This window comes from Pezoporus wallicus, unplaced genomic scaffold (genome assembly GCF_028554395.1).
Source record: "Pezoporus wallicus isolate ANWC-B61680 ecotype Strahan unplaced genomic scaffold, APGP_CSIRO_Pwel_v1 contig_13954, whole genome shotgun sequence".
Taxonomy (NCBI): Eukaryota; Metazoa; Chordata; class Aves; order Psittaciformes; family Psittacidae; genus Pezoporus; species Pezoporus wallicus.
Genome location: NW_026638000.1, coordinates 2062096 through 2085540, shown reverse-complemented (window position 1 = coordinate 2085540; position 23445 = coordinate 2062096). Strand labels below are relative to the sequence as shown.

The following is a 23445-nucleotide window of genomic DNA, read 5'->3' as shown; positions in this document are numbered from 1 at the left end:
CTCACCTGGCTTTCTCTGTAGTGCTATGAAACAGCACCTTGGCTTCAAAGTATTTGGCTTTGGATCATGTGTGGGTGCTTTGCAGCAGAGATGCTGGAGAAAGTCTCACCCAGTCCAGCATCATCCCAGTGCTTCAGAGCAAGGCAGCAGCCCCCCAGACACACACACGCATGCAGGAGCCCTCATTTTTCCTACACTGATAATTGCCTCTTAACATAATGCAAACTGAAACCCCTTTCCTAATGCTAGAGCCCCGGTGCACAAAGATTTTCTTGCTCCATTAAAAAGACAATTTTGCTCACGCAGTAATGGAAAACGTCAAACTCAAATAGGAAAGTGGGTGCCTCTAAGTATTTCATATTTTACAGGAATATGTTTTAAATGAAATACTGCCTGACAGATAAATTACACTGGCTTTGCGTATGTACCCGGCTGATTTAGTGCTACCAGCAGTGCAGATGGTTGGCGACAACTTTGTAGGTGCTTAAACATCTTAGTACATGAATGCAATTTTTGCACTAATGCAAAACACTTGTGGAATGACCCCTACGATGTAATGTTTTCCATTGAGAGAACTGATCTGGACTTACAGAGAAAAAAAGTAATATACAAATTACTTCAGGTAACCTGTAGCCTTTAAAAAGAAAAGAAATGCAATTATATCTGCTCTCTGCAACCACAGTTTAATGAAAACAGAAGTCTGAAATGGTCTTTCTAAGTTTCAGAACTTACAGCAGGTCCCTACTTATTAACAGAGCAGTTGTACTAGCAATTTGTTTTTGTAATTATGTTCTTTGTGGTCTACACAGTTTTCAAACACTGATGCAAAAAGGACAGCTGGAAATACTGCTCGTTGCTTACCTAATCCCCAGTGAGAATAAAAATAGATAACAGTAAATGAGACTGTATGTAGGAAGCCAAATTAACAGTCAAAGCTGAGATTTTTTTTTAAAGACACAGTATACTTCAATGTATGCATTAAAAGATGGAGATGAAATGTATTAAATATCAGTAGGAATACTCGGCCCTTTGATTACATGAATGAGGAGCAGAGCTCATTCCTTGGCTTAAAACACCCTGGTCTCATAGAAAGCAAATAATGAGCTTGACCACAAAATGCTGATCTTTCCCATGAAAAAGTGAACACGGAGGCAAAATGGTTGCTCCATGGAGTTAACACTGGTTGTCCTTTCTCGGTTTATGTTTATTCTCAAAAGAAACTGCAGAGATTCATGTTTAAACGGTGATTTAAACAGGCTTCAAAGCCGGTCACTTGTCTAGTAGCAGCGTTTTACCTGGCAGCGAGGAGCCGTGCACACATCCTGGCTTGAGATGGGGAGGCTGAGTCTCACGGGAGGCCTGGAAATATTCAGTGTTGAAGAAACCCAGCCAACTTTAGAAGGTCTGGAAATATGTAAGTTCCAGCTTGAGGCTTGCACAGCCGCACAATCAGTCCTCACTCAAATATCCTTCCTTTGGTTTTCCGAGCACAATTTCCTTCATTTCATTTTAATTTGTAAGAACTGTGTTGGCACTTGCCATCAGTATCTAAATCTCTTCAAAGCTTCGGTGTTGAAGGACAGAGGCCTCCTGTAGCTGCACGCTGTGGCTGCACCTTCCCTCCATGAATCAAGGGCCACCAAGGCTTTGAGATTTTAGATTAACAAGGATTTTACCTTCATTTGGGTAACTCACAAGCGAGCCGGGCTACTGGCGGGTATCAATCCGCATTTCATTATGCCATTTTGCATATGATGAGGATGTGACCCGCGCTATTCCCTCCTGCAAAGCAACATCTCGTAGCTGTCATTTCACTGCAGCTATAAAGGTAAATGCATGATGGAGCTGGGAGCTGACATTTGCTCGGGGAAGCTCTCAGGAGCAGCGGGCAGATCCTGACCCTGCGCCCGCAGCTTCCCTTCTTGCCATGGAGGAAAGGAAACCCTCAGAGAGTGTGAACCTCATTCCCTAACATAGAATCATAGAATAGTTAGGGTTAGAAAGGGCCTTAAGATCATCCAGTTCCAACCCCCTGCCATGGCCAGGGACACCTCACACTAAACCATGGCACCCAAGGCTCTGTCCAACCTGGCCTTGAACACCGCCAGGCATGGAGCATTCACAGCTTCCCTGGGCAACCCATTCCAGTGCCTCACTTCCCTAACAGGAAAGAATTTCCTCCTTATATCCAATCTAAACTTCCCCTGTTTCAGTTTGAACCCATTACCCCTTGTCCTATCACTCCAGTCCCTAATGAAGAGTCCCTCCCCAGCATCCCTATAGCCCCCCTTCAGATACTGGAAGGCTGCTCTGAGGTCTCCACGCAGCCTTCTCTTCTCCAGGCTGAACAGCCCCAACTTCCTCAGCCTGTCTTCATACAGGAGGTGCTCCAGTCCCTGATCATCCTCGTGGCCTCCTCTGGACTTGTTCCAACAGTTCCATGTCCTTTTTATGTTGAGGACACCAGAACTGCACACAATGCTCCAGGTGAGGTCTCACAAGAGCAGAGTAAAGGGGCAGGATCACCATCAGCATCCATTTTCTTCCTGAATATCCCTCCCAGGCCTGGGAGTGAAGAGCTGGGCTGCAGAAAATCCAAATGCATAAAGCACAACCAACAGGAAATTCACACTTTACCATGAGCAGGAGCCAAGTGAGATCATTGGGCCACCAGCTCATGCTCTGGCTGCAGCACGGGTGCAGCGGGGTTGTGCGAGGCAACTCTAGGGTCAAACCAGTCCAGGGGCTGTGTTTAAGATCCTGATTGGATTGGATTGGATTGGATTGGATTGGATTGGATTGGATTGGATTGGATTGGATTGGATTGAAACCAAAGGAAAGGCTCACCTTGCTTTAAAGGAAGACCCCAAAACACTGCTTTTAAGTGTATTATTTTCTGAATGTGTCCAAAAGACCAGTGAGAGCATCCACATAAGGAGATGATTCCTTGCACCTCTGCAGTGGATTTCTCTGTTTCCAGGTACTTTGAGAAGAACGTACAGGGCTAGGTTGGACGAGGTTGTACGAGGCCTTGGGTGATATGGTTTAGTGTGAGGTGTCCCTGCCCATGGCAGGGGGGTTGGAACTAGATGATCTTAAGGTCCTTTCCAACCCTAGCTATTCTATTCTATGATTCTAACCTGTTAACTGCAGTTTTATACCCCCAGCTTTCTCTAACCGAATGCACCCATTCCTCTTTATCCTAATAGTTAATGAACAGTCTGCTAAATTAAATAAACCCCCTCCACTTCCCTAGAGATGGGGAGGAGACAGCTTGCTCCTAGTCTGTAAAATTTGGCTGTGTGGAAAAGGGGTCTTTTGTGCTTGGGGTTTTCTTAGCATTGAGGGAAGCAATATAAAGTGCATTGCATTTTCCTTGAGGACTCGGTTTGCTGTATCTGAGGCCAGGTAAGAAAAGAACAAGAGGAAAGCCACTTGATTTTATGCCTGGAGCAAAGCAAAGTGGTTCAAGGCCAGAGTAAACATGAAGCAAATGAAAATAAAAAGCGGGAGAGAAGAGAGGTGCTGTGATTTAGCAATGAGCAGAGCTTGGAAGAGCCAGAGGCTCAGTTGCCTCCCCCCGGGGATGCCTGGGCTGCTGTACCTGCTGGCGCTGCCCGTCTTCCCAGCTCCAGGCAGAGCTGTATCCTGAGCCAATTTTCATCTATTCCAGGGATGCTCCATCACAGGTCGTTTCCAGCTCGGTCCCGCTGCACCGTGCTGGTAGTAGCTGGGTGTTTCTGATCACCTCCACAGACTTGGTGCTGTTCCACCCCTCGATCTGGTTCCAGATGGCAGGATGAGGTTTCCTTGGTTTGATCTGTACTGCAGCAGACTTTTAAACAGTGTTTTGTTGTGACTGTTTCCAGCCCTGAGCTGAGCTCTGCTCTCAGAAAGATTGCTGCTCAGAAAAGCAACCAACAGCCCCACACCCTGCCCCCAAGCTATTGAGAATTGAATGTAAATGGCTTGGGGGGGGGGGTATATTTGAGGTTTGGTTTCATGTCTGCATCTTATGGAGATATATCTGATACTGAGATATCTGTATCAAATATGCTGGAGATCAAATATCCCAGCTTGACTTTCCCTAGATAAGACAAGCTGATCTAGCTGGATCTGTTGAGAGCAGGAGGTGGGACTATACAACCTCTAGACATCCCCTCCAATAAGATCAGGGAAACCTAAAAATCCAGTTTTGATAGTCTTAAAGCTGACTTGTGAGATATGAACTTTAAGATGCACCTTATCCCAGCAGGTATATGCAAAAATATATGCACAGCAACATAAAATCCCCCAAGGGCAATCTTATTTTGGATATTTAGTCCACCAACCTGAACTACTAGGGACACTTGGGTAAAAAAAGCCAAAACAACAAAAAGCATGCCTTTATTTCCTCTGAACTCTCATGGCCAGAAAAGAAACAGTCAATAGTCCTCAACATAAAAAGGACATGGAACTGTTGGACCAAGTCCAGAGGAGACCACGAGGATGATCAGGGGACTGGAGCACCTCCTGTATGAAGACAGGCTGAGGAAGTTGGGGCTGTTCAGCCTGGAGAAGAGAAGGCTGCGTGGAGACCTCAGAGCATCCTTCCAGTATCTGAAGGGGGCCTATAGGGATGCTGGGGAGGGACTCTTCATTAGGGACTGTAGTGACAGGACAAGGGGTAATGGGTTAAAACTGAAACAGGGGAAGTTTAGATTGGATCTAAGGAGGAAATTCTTTCCTGTGAGGGTGGTGAGGCACTGGAATGGGTTGCCCAGGGAGGTTGTGAATGCTCCGTCCCTGGCAGTGTTCAAGGGCAGGTTGGACAGAGCCTTGAGTGCCATGGTTTAGTGTGAGGTGTCCCTGCCTATGGCAGGGGGTTTGGAACTGGATGATCTTAAGGTCCTCTCCGACCCTAACTATTCTATGATTCTATGATTCTATAACAGTCATAGAGGATCATAGCTCCAGAAGAAGGGCAATCTGGATATCCAAAGTGAAAGGGATTTTCAGGATTACAGACCTATTTCTCATTTCCTCCTTTCTTGCAGATCCCCCCAAGAAGGGGAATGGGAAGCAAATGTGGCTTCTCCCTCACTCTGGAAAAGGAACTGGACAAAGTGTAATTACTGCTGAAGTTTCAGCCTACAAAACCTGTGCACAACCCAAATACTGCAGTTGGGCACCAGCATAATTTTCAGGGAAACCCTTTGCTGGCAGGATTAACCGTATTTCTTACTTCCCTATTGAGGCCTCTAGACCGTGATGCTGCAAGTTTGCTAAACATAATCTGACATCAGAGTCCCATAATGCAGATAGAGCTTGTACTAAAGAGATGGGGGACACTGTCAACATTTTCAACACCGTTGTGGGAACAAAAAGCCATATTACACTTGGTTTAATAGCGCTACTTGGGTGTAAGGAGCCTTGGGGAAATTTAATGGCACACCCACCACCCTGCTTTTGCTCGCTCACAGCCAACTCACTCTGGTCCTGCTCCGAGCAGGAGGTGGGGCTCCATTTACTTCCCAACCCAAGTCACCCCAGGTTTCCATTCCTCCTGCTGTCTGCCCACAGCATTTCAGTTGTTCTGGCTTTCATCTTTACATCAGAGGTCCCCAAGGCTGCAGGGCAGGAGCGTTGCAGCGGTTGTGGTGCCGGGCATATGCTCTGCAGACATTTCTAAGCAGAGCTCAGCTGTCTGCCTCCCTGAGACTTTCTTCTCCTGTGCTTTCCTGCTGTTTCTTCTGTCCATCTTCTCAGCTGTCAGGATATATAGTTTTGACCCTCTGCCACCCCATGTGTGCAAGGAAAAAGCAGAAGTCAGGATGGGAAACACCTCCCCACATTACTCTAAGCCCAAGCTTTGTAGGGAAAGCCAGACTCAAACCCAAGTGTGATCCTCACCCACACGAGGTCATAGTCATAAACATCTTTAAGGAAACGTTCAGCAGGAATAGTCTATGTGGCCAAGCTACAGAGGGAGCCCTGTTACACCCTATGGGGGGCTTAGCATTCTCCACCCTTTGCCTGGCTCAGACCCCAGTGTGCTGGTGAGCAGGGAGCAGTGGATTGGGTTGTGCTCAGCATCTCTCATAATGAATCCCTGCGGTGCTGGCACGACCAGAGCCCTGTCCCTGCAGCAGGCACTGCTACCCCAGCAAAATTAAGGAGATCAGATTTACAAGGAGGATAATAAAGCCAAAGCATCCCCTGAGGCAGCATGCCTGCTGCCACCTTGGAAAGGGCTTGGGGACCATGATGAGCTCTGCAGCTACTCTGTGGGGATGCTGCTAGTGCCCACGGAGGTCTCCCCCCCCTTTTCCCTATGGAGGAGCAGTGTGCCATCTCCTCCAAAACAGAGCCGAGCTGGCAAGCGCGATGCCAGCCGCTGCGTGCCAGCTCTGCAGGGCTGTGTGTGCCGCTTGTGATCCATCTGCAGAAGGCAGCACGTGCCAGTGGCTGTGCACAGGGTGGGCTGTGCCCAGGAGTCCAGAGCATGATTGAAAAAATCCCCCAAAACCACCCAATGTTTTTTCTTGCTACCCTGATTTTTCCCTCTTCAGGTTAAAATTCCTTATTGGCTTTAATCAAACCCAGGCGAGATTCATGAATTTGGTCAATTTAGGGATTTTTCTGGAGGGAAAAAAGTAAAGCAGGTATTTATTTTTTTTTTTTTTAACTAAAAGGGGAGAAAAAAAGAAAAAAAAAGGAGGGTTTTGCCAAGCAGGTTTTCCCAGGTTCTCATAGCTCTCCATTATGTGGCTCTGTGTCTGGAGCAGGCTCCAAACGACCTGGAAGGGGTCCTAAACCAATGTGGCCTCAGGCAAGTGGGAGCTCAGCTCTGTGGATGGCTGAAGCACTGGAGGAGACAGTCAGGAATCCCGAATTGCAAAAGCTCCTTCACCTCCAAAAGGCAGAAAAACTCATGGACTCCAGGCTGGTCATTTTAAAGGTGTTAAGCGCGTTGTTTTCCTGGGGATGTCTAGGTAAGACAGCTTAAAGCCCCTGCTCAAAGGAAAAGAATAAGTGAAGTTATTCTATCATCTTGTTATCTCTGTGAAAGAAATGAAATGAAACAGTGGCAAATGCACCACAATTGCTTTTTACCTTCCCATTACTCCAAGTATTGAATCTAGCCATGGTTGAGTCCCAGATGGTGAAGCATTTAACTTCATTTTCTAACCTCTTTTGGGGCTCAGTTTAATTTATTAACAGGTTACTCTCAGGACAGATCACGCGACACATAAGTGTAAATTGAACCAGGTATATCTGTGATTTACTAACTGGGTGACTTGCAGGCTCAGAAATAGTGGTCTTCTTGTGCATGCTGCAGCTGGACAGGAGTTGTGTGTGTTGGATGCCTGTGGAGAAGGCAGGGATTGAGTCCGAAATCTTAAGGCTTTCCTTGTCTGCAGTGGTAGTACATCTTACAGCTTCTTGTTACCTCTCTTCTGAGATGTACAAGCAGCAAGCTCAGGTTTCATCTCCATTCACAGCCTTAGCCTTGGCCTGGAAGTGAATTTCTTCAGTAGTCACTGTGATAAACTCCAAGTTCAGAGCAAGCTGTATCTCCCCTTCTCCTGTTGCAGTAACGCAGCATGCTGCTTGGTCTCACTGATGCTGCTTGAGCTGAGTGTGCACCAGAACTGGAAAGCCATCCTTATTTTCCCAGTCTTTTTATGCTTCTTTGTTGCAGCATTATTGCCATGTCAGGTTCTCTCTCAACACAGCTTAGTATCAGGATGGGGCACTACATCAATTCCTGCATGCTGCCCCACCACAGGCTCCTCTGCCTGGCTGAGGGTCCTTGAACATCTTTAATCACTGCTCCTCAGGGTCATGATACCAACAGCCACACTTGTGGTCACCCTCCTAGTCCCAAAAGCCAGAATTTGTCACCTTATCGTGCCCATGCACAACATTCAGTAGGTGCCCATCATGAAATGAGCAGTAAACCCAAGACAGAGTGGGTATGAAAGCACTGTCTCTCCTTCCTGGGTGCAGCGTTTGTGCCTAGAACTCCGAAGTGAAGCCTTTCAAGAGGAGATGGGGAACCTCCTAGCTGTTTTCCCTGATGAAGAAAGAAGTGACCAATGACTTCATTGCAAATGAAAGAAGAGGAACACGTGCCAGGGAGAGATGGTGGACGCGAAAGAGCTGTTTTCTGCTCGGCTGCTATTTTATTGTAGCTTTTGGAGCGCACCAGCCTTGTGGTTATTAATTTATTCTTATGTGAATTCCAGCTGGTTTACCCTTGAGCAGAAAAGCAGTCACTTGCTGAGGCTGGGAGTCAATGAATTTCACGCTTCCTCATGGGAAGACTGTCCACCCAAGCTGATGGGCGCTTGCTCATGGCACACAGCAGGACTTGATGAACTTAAAGGTCTTTTCCAACCTGGTTCATCCTATGATTCTGCGATGCCTATGGCACGGGGAAAGGCGACTTGCAGTTTGGCAGGGGACCGGCCTGGATTGCCACAGCTGGGGGGAGCTGAAGAGCTGCTGAAAAGGGCTTTGGTTTCAATAAACCTCTTCCTGTAAGGCAGGGGTAGGGTTTTGTGTCAGGGAAGGGGGAGTGCAAAGAAACGGCCACATGGCTTAGGCCAGTCACTATAAATTATACCCACTCTTGCCTCGGTGCTGTGTCAAAGATGAAGTGAGCACATTTTATTAGTAACAGAGATAAACTCAGGCTCTCTGTTCCATGGGATGGGGAAGGAGTAGATGGCTAGTGAGGTCTTCCCAGCATCTCCCACAGATAAGCCCAATCCCACCACCCTTGAGCAGCACCTTGATCTGGTATTTTGCAAGCCAGCAGACCCTGCCCCTTTGGTTTTCCCTGTCCAGCATTCATACTTGATGTTTAAATCAATTACACAGACATTTAAGTCTCTTTCACATGCCAGCACATGGCCCTTGTAAGCCTTCAGGGTTGGGGGTGAAGAGGGGGGGGATGTTGGCTTTTGCAAGCAGTATGTACATTAATTCCAACGTAAAGAGCTGCAGTAAATCACTTAATGCCTGAATCAAGTTAGTTGTTGTTGTTTTGGTGAATTGGGACCATATTCGGGACTATAATAACCTAATAATGGACAGTGCAGGCATAGACCACACTGTAATGTATATTGTAGGGGAATATGGTAATAGTCTGAAATGGCAATTCTCCTAAATAAATAGCACATCAACTTACTTAAACCTAATCATAAATGGGACAAATTGGACCCATGTGCAAACAGAAACCTGAGCAGAACTCAGGAGTTAAAGAAGCCATTGTTTCCCAGCCTGACCCTGGGCAGAGAAAGCCTGTGTCAGGTTACATCTGTTAAAATGATTCTAATGCCAGCCCAGTATTTTAATTATAAATGTATAAAACATTTAATAAGAAGACATTCTGGGCTTACTAAGCCTTTAAAAACTGGATGTGGGTGGAGTGGGTAGAATGGTATTCCATGTGCCCCAGACTGAGTGCCAGCGTATAATGATTGAATGTTTTCCTGTAATAAATTGAAAAAATCTGGTTTGTAAGAATGGATCCAAATCACTTGGCATTAGAAAGGTAATTTGTTACCTAGCTTCCTCTTGGAAACGGGCTGCTTCCAAGTTTGCTGGGACTTAGTTTCTAGGGACTGCGGTGCCCAAAAAGAGACAGAAAGAGCAACCAGGATGCTCAGGGCTCTGATGTTAAAACACACACACATGCACACACACACACACACGCTGTTTTCTCTGCCTCTCTGTTTTTTTTTTTCCCTTCCCAGTTTTTCAGTCCTCCCTCTTATGGCTCCAAACCCAGGATTCAGCAGCCAAAAAAAGAGGGGGGAAAAAAAATAAAAGAGGTTACTCAGGACAAAAGCCAGATCTATAGCCACCTTCTTTGTACCTTTCCAAATCTCAAGCCTGCTTAATTATGATTAATTGCCACATGGATAATCAGATACAGTTTCAAAAGGTTGGAGATGACAGTCCAAGGACACCAGGGAAGAAGGAAGGTTCGCCTTTGTTACAAGGAAAAGGAAAAAAAACCCTGCACAGGTCCCTTCCTCAGCCCATAACCTTTTCTTATTTTAACAATTCCAAACGGAATTAATACCATCAGTATATTGTTCCCGCTCCTGGGAATTGAACTTCAACTGTACAATTTCTGCAGCTGTCAGTTTTTTCAGCCCTCCTGTCAATAACGCAATGTTGGGGTGCCCTTCTTCTTGAATGAAAGCAGTTTCAAGTTTCTGCTTTATGTCTGTGCTTTCTGGGTGGTGTGACATGATGAGAAAGTATAAGAAATAATAACAGCAGTTAAAAAGCTTCCACTCTTGACTTAACTGGATCAAATGTAATAGACTACAGTCTTTTCTCCTGATTTCCTTTGCTTGTTTTAGAAAACACTGTGAAAAGTGCAGGAGATTTTGTCTTGCCAGCTCTTTCCTCCATTTAAAATCCCTTTGGCTAAGTCAAGGATCACAGTATGTCATTTCCAGCCTAACAGAAGTGCTGGGCCTTGTTCAGCTCCTATTACTAGGAGGCAAATCCCTAGGTTGCAGGCGCCAGTGTTTCTGCGTTTGGCTCCTTTCCCAGTATTGTTTCCTTCATTACATTCCAGAGTGCCTCTCAGCCAGTTAATGTTTGCACTGGGAGGTCCAAATATCCAGCAATCAGCACTGAACTTTCCTCTTTTTGTTGAGAATTGCAGGTTTCAAATGCAATCACTGGCTTTAAAGAAAAACTTACAGGTGAACACAACAGCACTAATTTCCATTTTATTCACAAACAGTTATATTTTCTACAGTTTCTCCATATGCACTCGTAAAAGGCTTCCAGGGAGATGTCTGGATTTCCAAGGCTTGTAGGGGCTGGAGCTGTTTTACGGATCGGGGGGTCAGCGCTGCCCTCTCCCACACACCCCACAGCCCATTAACACAACAACTCCCATGCTCAGGCATTATCCAGCTCCTAATAACACAATTGCATTCCCATTTTCTATTAAAAACATCGGGAGCTGAAAACGGATGCACTCATTTGGATCAGGGAAGGGTCGGAGCGTTCGCCCCGGCTCATGCCTCACTCCCATGAGTGCGGGGTGGGAGGTTTGGTTTCTAAATGACTTCTGCTGTCGTTTAATTTCTAAGAGTACAGACAAGTTGCAGCCTTTTGTGCTGTTTGCATCCATGGCATGGAGGGGATTCATGCGCTGGGTTTTCTGTGAAGTGATTTTCCCGTGTGTCTGACTGGGGGTGGCTTTGGGTAGCTCCAGGGGCTCTAGTGAGATGCACATAGGATGGATGGGCACCCCTGAGAGCAGCACCCTTGTTCTCTCTCCTGCCACACAAAACTCCCGTAAACAGCAAGAAAAGTTTCTGTACGTGGACAGAGAATAAGACATTTTATTTTTATTTTTATTTCTTTTTATTTTATTTATTTTCTTTTATTATTTTATTTTTACTATTTTATTTTATTTTTAATTTCATTTTAGCTAATTTATCTTATTATTTCATTTAATTTACTATTTTCTATATTTATTTATTTACATTCCATTCATTTTACTATCATATTGTATCATTATATTATTATAAGTATATTCATATTTATTTCTATTTACTTTTATTAATTTTAATATTTTTATTTATTGTTTTTATGAGGGCCTGTAGGGACAGGCCAAGGGGAATGGCTTTAACCTGCCAGAGAGGAGACTGAGATGAGCTCTTAGGCAGAAGCTCTTCCCTGTGAGGGTGCTGAGGCGCTGGCACAGGGTGCCCAGAGAAGCTGTGGCTGCCCCATCCCTGGCAGTGTTCAAGGGCAGGTTGGACACAGGGGCTTGGAGCAAGCTGCTCTAGTGGAAGGGGTCCCTGCCCGTGGCAGGGGTTGGGGCTGGAGGAGCTTTAAGGTCCCTTCCAACACAAACCAGGCTGGGATTCTATGGTTTTCAGAAGCTGTGTCAGGCTGTACCTTAGGCAATTTGAACTGTAATACAGGAAGACTTTTGATAAGGCAGCCCTGCATAGTTTACTTTCCATGGGTTTACTATTAAGTTTCAAGAACTAGTTGTGGGTCATAAGCTCGATTAAGCAATTAAAAAAAGTCCAGAATATTTCCTTGTGGGGAAAGGAAAATGAAAGGTACAGGTTAGGAAATCCTCAGTGTTTTCCATAAAGCCTCTGGCTATGTTTCCACCCATGATCATATGTCATATGGATGGTGTCATAGCCTCCTAAGGGTGCTAGCTCACAGCGATGATATCGAATTCATGGAAGTGTATATGCTCAGAGAGAATACTAATGTTAACTCAGTCTAAATAACAACACTGCCAAAGGAGGAAAGCAAAAGATGAAATACAGTGGATTTCAGGAGGCAACAAGCTCTCATTTATTAAGATCACAGGCATTTTACAGGTTACAAATCATAAAGCAGAAATAACTTCATAATATACAGGTCAGGAATGTGTCTGGGATATTGAGGAACTATTTCCTTGGCAATAATCTGCCACAGATAGTCAGAAGCGTGCATTTTCTGGCACAACAAATCATCGCTGATTAATTTTGTCTGCCTTTGTCTCAGGGAAGCAAGGAGACACTTTGCTGTGTGTTTTGCACTTACTCTACTTCCGTGCTGTTCTTTCTCAATGCATAATTTTTTTTTGCAAGATAGGCCAAACACAGTACTCTTTGTTGTACCTCTTTGACATCATTTTTTGCCTGAGCACAGCCTGCCTGCACTCAGGGATGTTACATGTGCAAAGCTGAGGTACAGCATCTGTGGTAGCCCAACCTACAGGGTGATGCCGGAGGATGTATTCAGTCCTCAGGAGGACGAGAGAGGAGCATCCCCCCTCTGCCACCGCTGGTATTGCTCCCATCTGTGCCACTGCTGAGGAGGTGTAGAGGGGTACCTTCATAATGGACACAATAGCAGCAGCAACAAACTGGGATCTTTTCTTCTGTGCTGGCACTCAGCGACAAGTCCCAGGGTGGGTTGTGGAAATCAAAGTAAGAAGAGAAACTGGAGTTTCTTGCTTGAGGAGCAGCAAAGCAGGGCTGGATGCAGCTGTGAAGTCGAGGGAAGCGCTGTACGGCACTGCGGCATCTTTCCCCACACTTTATTTATTGCATCCTAGAGGCAGCGGGGCTGGATGGTGGTCTGCCTCATCGGCCTCATGTAGGAACTTCACAGCATCCCCAGAAGGACAATAGATATGATAAACGCCAAAGGCAATGTCAAACCCCATAACTTTCCTAACATTAACTTAATATTCACAGCTATTAAACATCAACAGATCAGAAATGGAGTATCTCCAAAGCAGGTGTAAACTTCCCTGGGCTCCCTGTGCTGCTGGTGTGAGACAGCAGCGCGTGTTGTTATCCCTGAGTATGCTCCTCACCTTCTCAGAGTTTTTGTGCTTCTGATAGAGATTCCCCATTCCAAATCGATTATGATGAGTCACTCAGAAATGGGTTATGGGAGTGACTTGTGAGATAGGTGTGGTTAGACAGGGCTCAGAAGAACCCATGCAGGAAAGATTCATTGCTTTGATGGACAAACAAGGAGCAGAAATGTCCACAGGAGGGAGATTTAGGAGATCTGACCATCAGGGAAAGGCATTCCCATGGGAACAGCTGGAGAGATGAATAGTGCCCTTTCAAAACTGTAATTGTCAGGTAACCGAAAAGTTTTATGCAATGGTTTGTGAGCACTACAAGATTTGGAGAGAAGGATGAATTCTGCTGCTCCAAATCAATGCCTTAAATCCCCTCCGTAGTGCGCAGGCTCCTTAGTTCAAAACAAGGGTAAGTCAGAATCAGGTTTTGGGGACAATATGTGAGCCCTCCTACAGAACAAGATCTGGTGATATAAACCACCCACCATCTGCATGATGAATCAGCCCTTTGAGTCCTTTGCTCAACACATACCTGACCAGAAAGGCTCCTGGGCTTGACTTAGCCTCCTTAGCTGAAGCTGGGCTGGTTTTGCTTGTTTCAGGTATGGCAGCATCTCCAAAAGTCTTCCCCCACCTCCATATCTCCCAAATGAGATAAAACTAATGAACCCCGACCATAGGCGCTGCTGCCTGAGAAGCGCGGATGGGGAAGCCTCTGCTGCTGTCACGGGTGGCTGCAGCAATTCCCAGTGCTCCTTCATGCTTCGGGAAAGTGGAGGAGATTTTCATGGAAGAGCTTCCTAACTGGGGCTGATAGAAACCTGGAGAGGTGGCTCGTTTCTCTCTTTACCCAGTTTATCTTCTATGTGATTGAAGTCATCACGGAAAATAGCATTGCTGTTATGGCTTCTGTCGTCAATACTAGCCTCCTATTTGCATTCCCAGAGCTCCCACCTTCATCCTCATCGCTTCCTCCCTTCAGAATTATAACCAAACCAAAACCAATGTGTTCATAACATTTCCTCCAATTCCAAAAAACCCTGAAAGAAAACAAACAGCGAGCAGATGCTGATTTTCTCAGTTAACTGCACATATTTTATAGTAATTCTCTCTGATTTTCTCCCAAGACACCCACCTGACCTTCCTTTCTTTCCAGTCTCTCCTTGTAGTGGCCAAATAGTGCTAATCATGTAAGATTCAGCTCATGGAAATAGGCTGCAACTAAGAGAAATTTACCCTTTGACCTTAATGCCTTTGCATGCACAATAGAGACCAAGACAAGTCTTTGCTAAAAGGAGTGCATTTTTCTTGGCAAAACCCGATTCTTAGACCAAACCAAATTAATGCTGTGAAGAGAATTCATTTTTGCTGTTTCACAAAAGCAACACAAATACAATAATTCAGTGATTTGAGAATGAAGAATGGCAAAACACATTTTCCAAGAATTCTCAAGGAACTAAAACAGGATCATAAATATCATCATAAATATTTTTGCTTCTCTCTGCGTAACCAAGAGTGATTTCCAAGCATGAATTAATTTAGAATTAATGCACTGTGATGAAGCAGGGATTAGTTAGCCTAGAATTTTTCGGAGTTGTCCGTAGACAATTTAGTTGGGAGAGCATCTCCACAGCGCATCCTTTTCCATTTCTGGTGGGAGCTGAAAAATCTCTATGGTAACTAAAACAATAATCTACAGAGGAAAAAAAAAAAGAGAGAAAGTTTGGAAAACTGTTGAAATGAATTTCAGCTGCCTTTGTGATCTGAAAATAAAGAGGAGGCTCCACATCATCCGAGCAGTCAGTTTTTCGTGCATCACCAAGTCCTTTGCAGGGCATCACTCAGCCATGACCGGTTCAGGCACATTTTTAGCTGGACGGGCTGAGATGCAGTGAGCTGAAGTGAAGTGTCTTGCTCACACACCGAAGCCGTTGCAAGACCTGGGAACAGAACTTCCCTGCTTTTCCCATCCACAAAGAGCAAAGCTTGTATTTTTCAGTCTAGATTACTATTTTTTTTTTGGATTAAGGAAAACAAATGTGAGAGAGAAAGAAAACTGGTGACTCATTGCAGTTTCTTTGCTGAAACACAGCTGCCCTTGTCACAGGAACATGATTCTTAGAGCCTGCATCCAAAATTTATTGCAAAATAAAACTGAAACTTTTAAAAACAACCAGGCTAAGTGATGTTTCTAATTCTTTTTTAATGCGTATTTGTGAGTGCAGGTCCAGGCTCCAGCCAGGATCAAGGGTAGGGCTGGAAACTCAAGAGAAACTAAGTTCTTGTGAAATGTTCAGGCAGATTTTGCAAATCCACACAGACTGCATTGGCTGGACAAGCTGCAGAATTAAATATGTGCTTTTTAAAGCTGTGATGCTTCTGGACCTTCTGGGATTCCTTCAGTGACAGGTCAATATAGTAACACCCATACCACCACTCAAAGGTAGTATTGAATCTGTTCTTGGATATTGTTTTGACGGTGTGCAGTAGGTCCTGAATCCAATGATCCCAAATCAGGAAACAAAAAGACTACATACAAGTGTAAATCTACTCCTAATGTCAGTGGTGCGATCTCTCCATTTTAGGAAAAACATTTCTTGCTTTGTTAAAACCTTTCTGCTTTCAAAACACTAAGATCTTATGTCTGACTTGCTTAACCTTGAATTGCCACCTCTCTGATGTTAATAATTAACTCATTAGCTAAGTGCCATACTTACATATATTAGGGGTAAATCTGCCTCATTCAGGAAACCTGCTCAGAAGCAACAATCACTGGATGGAGAAGTAACTCATAAGCCTAAAGCCTGAGCTGCCTCTTAAATAAGAATTAGGTGGTTTCCCCTGCACGGTGCCTTGTAGAGAAGGGAAAAAAGGTATTAAAGGGAATCAAGAAGAAGAATGCTTCTGAAGCGGCTTTTACTCATCCTGAGTAAAATAGAAGGAAAAATTTGCCATGTAAGGCAGGTGTGATCGATATTTGCAACCTCCCCTTCATTTAATAAGCAAACTCAGTAAGAAAAATGTGCAGAAGGTATACAGAGAGAGAGAGTGCAGAGGAATGTGGAAGATGGGAGAGGAAGATGACTTGGTTTTGCTTCCAAGCTAATTTTACACCACTTTAACTATATTTAGTTGCATTTCTCTCTAACAGGGTTGCAACTGTTGGACTGAGATTTTTATTGTTGTTTTCTGAGTAATTTAAATTTCCAAGAGTTGGTGGTTGTTGCTTTTTTTTTTTTTTTCCCTAAGACTTCATGACCTTCTTCCATGAGTTTATTTTAGATATAGCGGAATGTCCCAGAGAAAATTCCAAATGGTCCTTAATATATGAAATGTTTCCAGAAAGGAGAAATTCTCAGTGGACTATGAAACTATTTTTCAATCATAGTGTATGGCACACAAACCACATCTGAGTTTTTTTTTTCAGTAGGAAACTATTGCCCAGTGGGTTAAAAGAAAATAAAGGATAATGGGATATTTCCGTGAGGCTGGAGCCGTTCACAGGGGTTTCCTCCCCACTAGATGTCACTGGAACTGTTTGAAATGTTTGGAACAAACAACCCCAAATTCCCCAGGTTTTGAGCTTTTCTACAAACACAAGACTTGGACCAGGTTGCTTTCAAGCTCTGCTCTGGCTCAGGAGCTTTGTAAGGGAAGCCAGACTGATAGATGTTAATCATGAGAAGTTCATGGTTTGGCGTGGATTTGGGGAAAATGCATGTGAAACTCATGAAATTTGGCATTGTGCTTGGAGGCTTTGCCCTTCACTGGGAAAACCAAATGGAATCCAGGAAAACACCGGGACACAGTCACCGTTTGGTTGGGAGGACTTCAAGCAAAAAGCAGGGTCCAGCAGAAAACATGTTGCACCTTCTTCAGGGACAGCCATATCATGAAGTGCCACTGGGGTTTGAGTCATCATCAAATCCTCCATAAAGAAATAACAGATAAAAAAAGTCTGACATCTTTTGCCATTAAATTTTCCATGCTGTCCTCCTCAGCAGCGCCAGTGTTCACCCCATGGAGCTAAGGAAAAGCTGTGCCTTCTCAGATTATTTGGTCTACTATTTAAATTCTCCTTGTAGTTCCAATTGACTACAGGAATCTTCTTCCATTCTTATTCAAAATTCAGTTTAGTGTGATTATGTGGCCATGCATCAAATATGGCAGTATAATATGTCCTTTCATCTACTTGCCATAATACATCCCTTTTAGTGCCACATAAATCCCTGAAAATATTGCTGTCTTCTGCTCTTGAGATTCTTCATGTGCCTCTTTGCCTTACTGCTTTCCTCTTCTATTGTTTCTCCAAGCTGAATTAATTCGCTCTTTTCCCCCCCCTCCAACATCGCTGCTGTGCTCTTGCTACTGCTTCTGAACAGACACCGGTGAAACAGCAGCCCTTCCAGAGCAAGAAAGGAGCCAAGAACAGCCCAGCTGCTGGCACGGCAACATTCCCAGCAGCGCCAGCGCCTTGGCTCTTGGCTCACGGATGCGGCTGCTCCAAATCGCTCCATCTCCTCCTGCAAAGGCAGCGGGGAGCATCTCCTGGCTGGCAGTGCCTGCTGTCGGCAGACGTCCTCGCAGGGCTGAGGAAGCTGTGACTGAGGAATTACAGCAGTCAGCGTGGTGCTCCTAATCCTCCCAGACCAAAGCAGCACCCCAGAAAGGACAGCAGGTTTTCTGCTTTGCTGCAGGACTCAGTGGTGCGCTGCTGCTGGGAGACCCACCAGTACCATGGAGGTTCTGAGCACTGCCCTGGAGTGCTAAAGAGCTGCTGTTATTTCCAGTGACAATTTAACCCATGCATATGAGTTACATTACAACACGCTGGATTTATTTTATGTAGGCAGCTATAAGCAGACACCAGATACCACGAAGCTCCTTCCACCCGCAAAAGTGTGAGCTTTGCACCAAAACACTGACGTCTGCTTCTTCTTTGTTGAAACTCTTCTTTCCCTAAGATTAATATGTCTTCATCATGTTGGCTCCTCGCCTTGCTTCAGACAGGCAATGGAGGGCACCAGCCTGGCCATGCCCCGTGTTCCCATGTACCTGCCTGGCTACCCTCCTGTGTTTCACAGAGCACACACCAGCTTTGCCTTGTTTAATTAATTAGTAACCCAATTGTACTGCTTCAGCATAACCCCCGGTAGCCATAGTTGACTTATGAGGGGCAAATACAACAAAAAAAGGGTGTATTCCCTTATACTTCCTCTGCATTATGTCGCTATTACATTAAGCCAGCAAACTTTCAACCTCCTCAATATTCAGTAAATTTAAGAAAATGAATTGAAGCTACTTGTCTATTTTAATATGTACTCCTGAAGACATTTTCCAATTCTTTTTATGGTTTAATTAAAGCCTCATGGCAATGGTATGCTTCTTTCTACCTACTATGCCAGTGGTTAAAAATTACAAGGCTTCAAGTACCCTGCATGCCTTTAATTGCTCTGCTGAAGATAAAAGAGCAGCAATATTTTTATCACAACCATTACAGCAGGCAAAATTAAAAATGCCCCTTACCCATGTGAGCAGAGCAAGTCCGTATCTGCCACACTGCCCCTGCCCCATGCTTGCATCCCACCGCCCCACGCCTGCATCCCACCGCCCCACTGGTGTGCACACCTGAACTCCATTTCACAGCCTGTTTAGGGGAACATTTCGTTCTGCTGCATGCCCCAATGAGCAGAAGAGCTTCCCCACCCCACTTCTTAACATTAAAGCAAAATAAAGTGTAGAAATCTCTAAATTAAGAAAGTACTTGAAGAGTACATTCAGCACAGGACAATGCAGAGGAAGGTTACAAGTATATTAGGATGAGGGCACCACAATTATATGAAGAAGTCTGGAGAGAAAAGATTACATTGTTCTGACAACAACATTTTTCAAACATTTAGACCTTTAATATCATTAATTTAAAGTACAAGATTAAATATTTTATGCAAATATTAGACAACAGCAAAGAGCTCTGCATATTAGGATTTAAAACAAATTGAAAGCATGCAAGACATATTCATTTCTTAAGCAGTTTAGTTAAAAAATCGGTATTGTCTCTTTTAGGATTAACTGACAGTAACTCTTTGTGTTCAAATGGATTTAACTTCACTGTGGTTTGTTTCCCAGATATCATTGTCCTCCAATAATCGTGGATAAAGGGAAATGTAAAAGGACAGATCAAGTAAAAAATATATCTTCACATCATAAACACAGAATTATGTTTAAATTTCATTACTAAATGGGATTTCAGCTTCATATACCATGCCTAATCCCACACTGTAAAAGATGTATAAAACCTCCTGACAAATTCTAACAGACTTTGTGGAAGTTGCATATATTGATTAAAACATCAAGCAGTTACATACAAACCAATAATGAATTACTTCTTGTTGGAAGATAAAACTTTGTGATATTTAAAATTACAGACTTGAAAGTAAGTAAAATTACCCCTAATTATGCAGAAGGGAGCAACACCTTAGCAGTAAACAAGATAAGCACCTCAAACAGCACTAATAATTTTAATTAACATTTCCTAGTTTCCTTTCACCTCCTTTCAAGGTCATCTGCTACCTTTTCCTTGTACAACATTACAGCACGGTGTTAAAAACTTACATTCCATTACTAATCACTTTGATAAGCCAAAGAAAAAAATACTTTCCAGGAAAGATTTTTATTTTAAATCACTTAATTGTGTGCAAAAGCAAATATTGCATTGGGTAAAGCTGTTGAGAAAGCTTTTGCAGTGAATTGCTATCAGACATCAGATTCCAACAGCTGGGATTTGGTCGCTCATTTGGGGCCTGATTCTGCACACCAGAGGCAAAATTCCTCTGGGAGCTCTGCAGAAACTCGTTCATATTTCAGGTATAAATTTAAACATTTGGATTATACCCAAACTGTTGAATATTCAGATCGTAATCAAAGTTCAAAAGACTCCTAAATTGTGAACACTGAGAATGAAAATTTGGCAAAACGTGATAATCTACACAGTATTTCTGTTATTTTTCTTTTCCTTGAGCACCAATTAATAAATGTACATTCAAGATTTATGATTTTGCTGAAACGTTTCTTTTCTAAAAAGTCCAAAAGTTGGTAGGAAAAGGGCTTTGTTATATCGGTGGGTTTGTTCCATGCCACAAATTTAATGTACGAGGTCACTTGGAATATAATGTGTAGTGAAAGAATCTCATTAGGCTAAAATGAATGTAAAATGTGTCAATTTGATCCAAATGAGAACTGTAGTAAAACCATGTTTGATGTTCATGTGCAATAAATCTTTAACATTTGTCTGTAAAGTATTAGAGAACCCATAGGGAAATCTCTATTTGTGATAGCTGCACATTTCCAATGATTTTTCCTATAATCCTTTGTTGACATTTAGCATATGGTAACAGAAAAGAAGATCCTAAAATGAGAATTGTTACTTATTATTCTAAGGTAAACAAGATGGACACCTTGCCTGTAGGTCTCTGAGAATGATGAGATTTATGCAAGCATCCCTCCGTCAGGAGCTCATCTTTCAGTCCCTCCTCAGTGAAGAAGTATGACATCAAAGGTGCCCTACCTGGCCGTTAGTCAAGTCAATGTTAAACTGTCTGATGGCCCCATCCTGCCAGTTGGGCTTTATTTTGATAGATTCATATTGTTAATTACTGTTGTATTTCAATTTTCTCTCTAGTATTTTTGTTCATTCATAATAGCTTTACGGTTCAGTGGACCGAAATGACTAAAATGAAAGATTTCCAAGATTTCTTCTGGGAGTAATTTACAAAAGACCACAATTTTTTAATTGCTCCTGATGTTTAGTTCTGGATATCTGGAAGAGGAGAAATCAGCCCAACTCTTTTAGTTACCACACCAACCATATCTGATATGTATTTTTCTGATCACCCTCGATCGCTTTGTCCCTTATTTTTAAAGCTGTGTTATAGCAGTGTCATGGTGTTTATATTTCTGCAGCTCACACTTGCTTTTGCAAGAGAATTACGAGCTATTTATGTCCTTTGAGGAGTCTCAGGGAGTAATGGGTGAAATGTCAGAAACAATTAAGAAAAATGGAGGCATTTCATTTACCCAGTAGAAGAAATACATAACTTTTGCTGAATGGCTGGACTTGAAGTGCCACCAGATTGTTACAATATGAGTCCTGGCTCCCGATTATCACAGAGTTTTATATAAAAAAAAACCCAACCTTACAACGCTTACATGCCAAAGGTTGCAACACAAGCTTTGGCAGGAAACATGAAAATGCTCCAGCCTGGGAAAAGTCTTAGAGCAAACTTGCATCTGTGCTGATTTACGTTTTTACGCCGAAGCAACAGCAGCTTTCTGAAGCCAAGGCATGACTTTATGGCTGTAGTAACAATACTCGCTGGGAAGCTGTGCAGCATCAGCCCAGCCGTGCCCTGACAAACCCTCTTCCCCATGTTCCCCCCCAACCACACCAGCCTTTTTTTTATAGCATTTGTCCATCTCGTTATTGCTGTGCAGGCCCTTTATCAATAAATGTGGTGTTCTCGGTCGAGTTTTCTTTGGCTTGCAGTCTGCTTTACAAAACCACTGCATACTTGACAGTTTGCCCTAGTTAAGAATTCTTTGGTCAGAGAAAGCCTGGAGAATGAAACAGTATCTGGTGTTGTAAAATCTTGACCAGATTCTGAAATATTGCCTAAGCCCCTGTCAACTCGAAGGTGATTTCTCCAGGTCATGGTTTAGAGGGGAATTGATGGTACAGTCTGCTGCCTGCTCAGTCTGCACTATATCTTTTTCAGGAGTGCACGCAGTCACCTTTAGCATTCACTGCTTTCCAATCCTCTCTATTTTTGACAGTACATTTACTTCCATACATAGATTACAAGGCACACATAGGGAAACCAATCCAGAAAAAATGCCTATCTGCTTACTGCTTTTTCATTCCTCTATTTCTATCTGCAGGATTATCAATTACCTAATAACCCTGGGAAAAAAAATCCACCTGAGGCTGAAGTAGGCATAATAATAATACCCAGAGCTACATCAAACTGATCATCCCAGCTCCCACAGTGCTATTCTGATGGTGTCAGGTCCATTATCCAGCTTTTACAACTGAACAAACTGAGGCACAGGCAAATGAAAGGTCCAGCAAAAGTAAATTTGATATAAAACACAAACCCCATTGCGGTGCCCCCAAACAGCGTCAGGGGAACAAAACTCATGTCACGTCCAGCAGCTGTGAAATGAAAACCCATCACTAGTGATCGAAAGTCTTTAGTAATATATATAGAGATCCTTTTCTGTTATAATTTCTAACTGAGCTTGCAAATTAAAAGGCTGTTGATTAACTTTTAATATTCTGATTATTAGCCACAGTAATTATAGTGCTTCCATCAACAAGTGTTCGATATAGTTTAAAGCATCTGCTAAAAATTGTGCTGAAACAAAACACAGGCTTTGGTATTCTGCCAAAGAAGGGTAAGATCTTAGGAAGAGTCAGACTAGATCGTCCAGCTGTATAAATGATAAATCATTACATTAAAATAAGTTCCCTATATTTATGACACAAGCTCTGACTGTTCTAGCTTTGTAGGGTATTTTCCTGAAGGCAAATTACAGCAGACCTGCCCACTCCTTCCTTTGGAGAAATTGGGCTGGCCCCAGTAAAGCCAATAAACCTTCCAGGTTGATGACAACTCCTATGGTCTTAATTAGAAAGAAAAAGACCTAGTTCTGCATTTTCCTTATCAACCCCAGGCTTTTTTGTACTGCATTGCTACTCTTCTTAAATCCTCAGAGCTTCATCCATTTCTGGGCAAGCTAGGAATGCCTGAAGGACAAACTGTGCAGACCTTTGGAGTAAGATTTCACTGTGGGACTGGTTGGCATGTGCTGACTCACTGATAGTTTGGTTGGGTTGTGTTGTGTCAAGTTGGATTGACTTGGTTTGATTTTGGCTGTTCAGGTTGGATTAAAAACATTCATGGTGCTTGAACTTCTAGCTTGAACTAACTGATATTAAAGGACTTTTGTCTTTGGGTAGTGACTCAACAAAGCCACTGCGTTGGTGTGGCCATAGGAGCAGGGGCAGCCCAGGTTGTCCCACACATCCCTCCTGA

The 23445-nt window shown here is 43.5% G+C and overlaps 1 long non-coding RNA gene across 1 annotated transcript in view; it reads left to right on the top strand.

Annotated features, from left to right (window-relative positions):
• The window catches only part of LOC130598847 (uncharacterized), a 63656-nt gene extending 44758 nt beyond the window's left edge, over window positions 1-18898 (top strand). The window contains exons 3-4 of the long non-coding RNA XR_008972099.1: window positions 13957-15797; window positions 17737-18898. This is a non-coding gene — a long non-coding RNA (uncharacterized LOC130598847). The remainder of the gene's footprint in view (window positions 1-13956; window positions 15798-17736) is intronic.
• Window positions 18899-23445: the final 4547 nt, after the last annotated feature.